General features: G+C 37.5%; 1 non-coding gene across 1 annotated transcript; it reads right to left on the bottom strand.

The window, feature by feature from the left end:
* Positions 1–4,855: 4,855 nt before the first annotated feature.
* On the bottom strand, positions 4,856–4,962 carry LOC141699942 (small nucleolar RNA R71). Its single transcript, XR_012566166.1, has one exon. It is a non-coding gene; the product is annotated as a small nucleolar RNA R71 (small nucleolar RNA).
* Between the last annotated feature and the right edge of the window lie 1,320 nt (positions 4,963–6,282).

Below are 6,282 nucleotides of genomic sequence, written 5' to 3'. Positions count from 1 at the left end.
GAATAATTTTTTAAACAAAATAAGACAAACAAATTTAGGATTTGGGGGATTTGTGGATCAAAACCAGGTTATTATCTAGAAAAATGGGTCAAAAACTAACCCAATTGGGTCATGATTAACATGGAAGAACAAACCGGATTTTCGGTCGGAATCTGACTGGAATATGGGTTTAGGCCCGGAGATCGACGGTTCACCATTTTCCAGTGAAGTTCCTTTAATGGCCAAAGAAGAAACCGTTCCATCCGGTTTCAATCCCAAATCGATCCTTGAAACCCTAGCAACTCAATCACGACCAAAAAAATTTCCAACAATCATTTAAACTTCCATTCCGTTAAGAATGAAACAAGACTCCAGCGGTTTTCCGGCCTTAATTCGATCAACATTAAACCATAGCCAAACTTAAGGATTAATACATCAAAATGATACCTAGACTGCATACAATCAAACCCATATACCCAGTTCAGCCATTAATCAATGATAAGAACAGACTGTTGAATCAAAATTCTGACTTATTAACTAGAACTTGTGATAGCGATTCCAGAAATCAAACAATGAAATTAACTACTTGAATCGTCTCTAAATCATCTCATAAAGCTATATCTAACATCAAAACATATCAAAATTCAAGAAACAAAAAAGCCCCAAATTCAAGGTATAAAACCTAAAAATGATTTTGAAAAATTACCAATCATTTGGTGATTTTGATGATGGATTCTGAAAGAGGATATCGAGGGCTTCAAAACGGTTACTAGAACCTCAAAATCTGAGACCAAAATCACCTTCAAATTTGAGTTTGATTCTCAAGAACACGAAGAACGAATTTTATAAAAAATATGAAAAATACGAAATTGAAAAATCAACCTTATACAATGATTTTTATATAGATATAACTGTCTCGTCGAGAGCTTCGATTCGGTTACTTGCACGTTAAAATCGGACTTCCCTAACACATTTAAATATTGGTTTGATTATTATGAACACAAAGAACACTTATCCATTTTCTTTGGAAAATTGCTAATTTTGACTGTATAATTATGTTTATCTGTATAAAATAAAGTACGGTGAAGGCTATTTATATTTACCAGAAATTAGGACCCCGTTGGATCATGCCAGATATAAAAATCCAATACTTAATAGCTAAGAATAAATAAAAACTTATCAAATTAGACCTAGTTTTGAGATAAACATTAAAACCGGAAAATTTAATAAAGGTTTGGGGTTTCGAGCCCCCAGATGCACGTACTTTAATAAAAACTAATACTTTAATCAAAATATCTTGGATAACGATATTATCCATATTACGCGTCTATTGAGACAATAACATAATATTTTAATACCCGTAAAACCGACCCGAATATGTACAGATAAAACCGCACTTCAGATTGAAAAAGTCAAAACACGAACAATGCTCGGAATGACCAAATTAGTCCAGAAATCATTTTTCAGAAATATTTCGGTTTATAGATTTCCCACACCGTTGAAGTTGCAGGTTTTTGAATAATCACAAATAACTAATAATCAATTAGAAATATCATCCAATAAATCTAAAAACTCATTTATAAAATCATATACTAACCAATAAATCACTTGAAAAATATCTAAATAATATTTGGCTCATTCTGAGAATATTAATAATCAAAATTCACAATTCTGGCATATATAAACCGTAATTACAGAAAACCATTCAACATATAATTTCTTAGAAAGTTCACATATACTTGCATAATATTCATAATTTATCCTTACTAATCATACGATGAAATCCACACGTACCACTTAATTACGTAACAATTATACTCAAATAACACTCATCTGGATTTTTCAGAAACAATATATGAAATAAATTTAAAAGGACACTCATACATCGATAACACAATAACCCGAAATTTAAGTATAAAATTTTGGAAAATATATATGCTGGAATAAAATATTAAATTTTTATTCCTTTCTTTTTGGGAAAATTACTTTTGTAATAATAAAAAATTTTGAAAAGTCTGAGTCATTATACTGTCAAAATGGAGAACCCAATACTCTTTCATAGTCGTACCTTCATCTTTCTCATTTTCTCCTTCTTCTAGGGTACTTATCTCTTGCCCCCCGACTTCTTGGTCGCTAATGGTGCATTCGACCACAAAGTCTGCTAAAGCCCGAGCCTTGATGGTTGTTTGAGGCTTGTACTTGATGGTTGTTTGAGGCCTTTGAGCTATGAAGAATTTTTCTCAAGGGTTGGTCCGTCAAGACTTTGATCTGGTGTGCGCGAAAGTATGGACTTAACTTCCTCCAGGTTGTGATGAGGATAGCGTGAATTTCTCAGTGGTAGAGTAATTCAACTCTGCTCCGCAGAGCACCTTGCTTACATAGTAGACAAGTTTCTGGAGTTTATGTTCTTCCTTTATCAGTACTGCACTCATAGCTTGTTTAGATACCGCGAGATATAAATAAAGGGTGTCCTCCAAACTAGGTTTAGCCAGCAACGGGGCCTCAGTGATGAACTTCTTCAGATGTTCAAAGGCCTCTTGGCTCTCAGTTGTCCATTCAAATTTCTTCACCTTTTTATTAGTTTTGAAAAAGGGCAGACCTTTGTCTCCAGACTTGGAAATAAACTTCCCTAGAGCTGTGATTCTTCTTGTCAGCTTCTGAACGTCCTTGATGGAGCACGGTGGCTCCATGGCCAGGATGGCTTTGATCTTGTCAGGATTGGCCTCGATTCCCCACTTCGAGACCATGTGACCCTAAAATTTTCCAAACCCAACACCAAAGCACACCTTAGTATTGAGTGGCATTTATGACACTTTATTATGCTCCGTAAAGCTTTGAATTGATGCGTTTGTACTCAAGTTGTTAAGTGTTTTAACGTGTTTTCGAGTATTTTTCCATTTCAGGCATTATCTAGGTAACTAGGTGAATTGGCATTGTTTTGGTGCTAATTTGGTGTCAAGGTGGTGTTGGAATAAAAGCTCGTGGAAAGCCGGTTCAAATCTACAAGAAAAATGAAGAAGTCAAGTTCTGGAAAAAGCTCAGCGCGCTCGCGCTGATCAAGCGCGCGGCCACGCCCGAAGTTCAAAAAGTCAGTGCGCCCGCGCTGATCAAGCGCGCCGCGCCAGGTCGGGATGCAGAATTCTGATTCTACTATAATTCGAATTGGAAGACTTCTCTGCTAATTAGGGCTGCTAGATAAACAACTCTAGGTCGTTTTTAATAAGATATCAAGCTAGAGACATATCAAGGAGAGCCATAAGAAGACCGTATTAGCACAATTCAACGAAGACAAAGAAGATCTTGTTTTTACTTGTGAATCTTTGTTTTAAGTTGTAACTTGGATGCTAGTTTTCTTATTTGTGAACCTTAATCTTGTTTTGTACTTGGTTTTATTTATTCTTTATAAAGACTATATTGTTATACCATGCTTTCATCGGAACCCATGTTGATGATGAGTCCGATTATGGGCTAATCGTTATCATGGGATTCTAATGGATTTATTTATGGATTTCTTTAGTTAAATTGTTTCGATGCCTTAGTGTGTGGTGATTGTATGATAACCTAGTACTAGTTGTTTGAATTCATCTTATGAGCGTCGTGAACTTATAAGATAGTGTCTTAATTCTTATGAAGCGAAAGTGAACTTAAGGATTTAAAACTTGCCATGCTAGAATAGGTTCATGTATTTGTTATGCATGATTCGTAGGTAATTTTAACCATCTTACTTGCCCTATATAATTAAGATAGATAACTTGTGCTTAAACCGTTATGTTGTCAAATTCTATAGACATATAGGGTCTCAATACGATTGGTGTCTATTCAGCTTCTATCTCTTTTGTGGATGTCTGGTAGTATGGTACTTGTGCAACGAAAGTTGGTGTTTATCAGTTTCGTGTCATCACCATTACATGCTAAGGTTGAGAACAATAAGGCTATTGAATGAAGTATTTAATTAGAATCCCATGTTTGTCATATATATTAATTTAACCAATCTTAGTCTCTTAGTTATAATTGTTAGTTTAATTCTTAGTTATAAACAACCTCAATTTGTTATCGTCTTAGTATTGAATAATAACCATACATTGTTGTTTAAGTGCGTGAATTAATTAGTTAACCAAGCCAGTCTCTATGGGAACGAACTAGAAAAGAATTTATTGCGAACTCGTATACTTGCGTGTATTATTAGTGCGTATTTAGTGACTAACAAGTTTTTGGCGCCGCTGTCGGGGTTTGCACTGTTAATTTATACTTTATGTGCTTTCCATCAGTGGTCGTTAAAGTAAAGTTCATTGACTCGGACATTGTACTTATTTGTTTCCTTGTCTTATTTCAGGTACTCTAGCGAGGGTGTATGCATACGCGTTTGCGTACTCGTAAGAGAACTCTAGATAAAGCCGAGGAAGAACTTGTGGTGGTTCAAAGGGAAGTTTTTGAGGAAGAAAAGAAGGTAGAAGAAGAGAAAGTCGAGGAACCAGCTTTAGTAGAGCTGGGTGATCAAGCTGAAAATCCTAAGGTTTTGATGGACTATTCTCAGCCTAAGATTAATGACATTCAGTCAAGCATCATCAGGCCAGCCATCAGGGCTAGCACTTTTGAGATCAAGTCAAGCTTGATTCAGATGATACAGAACTCAGTTCAGTTTGGGGATTCTCCTACTGAAGACCCCAACATGCACGTTAGGGATTTCATCGAGATCTTCGACACGTTCAAGTTCAGTGATGTGACTGAAGATGCTATCAAGCTGCGACTCTTCCCATTCTCTCTGAGGGACAAAGCTAAGTATTGGTTACATTATCTACCAGCATGGTCTATCACCACTTGGGAAGATCTTGCTCAAAATTTTCTCACTAAATTCTTCCCTATGGCGAAGACTCCTGCAATCAGGAATGCTCTTACTCAGTTTGCTCATCAAACTAGAGAATCTCTGTATGAGGCTTGGGATCGATATAACGAGATGCTAAGGAAGTGCCCACGCCATGGCATGCCTAATTGGATGATTATTAACTGTTTTTATAATGGATTGGGTGCTATTTCTAGACCCATGCTTGATACAGCATCAGGAGGAGCCTTGTGGGCTAAGAGCTACGATGAAGCTTATGAATTAATTGAACTGATGGCTGCTAATGAATACTAGAATCCTTCCCAAAGACTGACTCAGGGAAAAGTAGCAGGAATTCTGGAGTTGGATGCAGCAACTGCTATAGCTGCCCAACTTAAGGCTTTGACGATGAAGGTGGACACTTTGGCTAATTATGGGGTTAATCAAATCACTAGTGTCTGTGAGCTTTGCGCTGGTGCCCATGAGACTGATCAGTGCGCAATTTCTAGTGAATCAACTCAATTCGTGAGCAACTTTCAGCATTCGCAGCAGCCCGTGCCAGCCACTTATCATCCCAACAACCGCAATCATCCAAATTTCAGTTGGAACAACGCTCAGAATGCGGTTCAACAGCCTTATCAGCAGTATCCATCTAAGCAGTACAACCCTCCTGGTTTTCATCAACCGCAATATGCACCAAGACAGCAACTCCAGCTGCAACAAGCTAATGAAAAATCTTAACTAGAGGAGTTGAAGCTTATATGCAAGAGTCAAGCTGTTTCTATCAAAACCTTGGAAAATCAAATTGGGCAAATTACCAATGCCTTGCTAAATCGTCCGCCTGGTACACTACCTAGTGATACAGAAGTTCCAGGAAAGAGGGAAGCTAAGGAGCAGGTAAAGACAATCACTTTGAGATTTGGAAAGGTTGCGGATTCTGAACAAACTCAAGCGTTGACTGAAGAAGCTGGGGCTGAGAAAGAAGTAGAGCAACAGGGAGTTGAAGTGGAACCAAGGAAGACTACTATTGAGCACACACCTCCTGAGGGTAATACAGGGGAGAAACAGATCTATCCTCCACCGTCTTTTCCTAAGCGGCTGTAGAAGAAAAAGTTGGACAACCAATTTGAGAAGTTTTTGGAGGTGTTCAAGAAACTTCATATCAACATACCTTTCGCTGAAGCTCTTGAGCAGATGCCTAGTTGTGCAAAGTTTATGAAAGGTATTCTCTCTCGGAAAGTGAAGCTAGATGATTTAGAGACAGTCGCTCTTACGGAGGAATGCTGTGATGCAAAAGAAGTTGCTTCCAAAGCTTAAAGATCCAGAAAGCTTCACTATTCCGTGTAATATTGGAAAAGTGTCTTTTGACAGATGCTTATGTGACTTGGGAGCTAGCATTAATCTAATGCCCTTGTCAATCTTCAAGCAGTTGGACTTACCTTATCCAAAATCGACTTATATGACCTTGCAGTTAGCCGACTGTT

Source organism: Apium graveolens, unplaced genomic scaffold (genome assembly GCF_009905375.1).
Source record: "Apium graveolens cultivar Ventura unplaced genomic scaffold, ASM990537v1 ctg1527, whole genome shotgun sequence".
In the NCBI taxonomy this organism is placed as follows: Eukaryota; Viridiplantae; Streptophyta; class Magnoliopsida; order Apiales; family Apiaceae; genus Apium; species Apium graveolens.
This window is presented reverse-complemented; position numbering and strand designations above follow the sequence as displayed.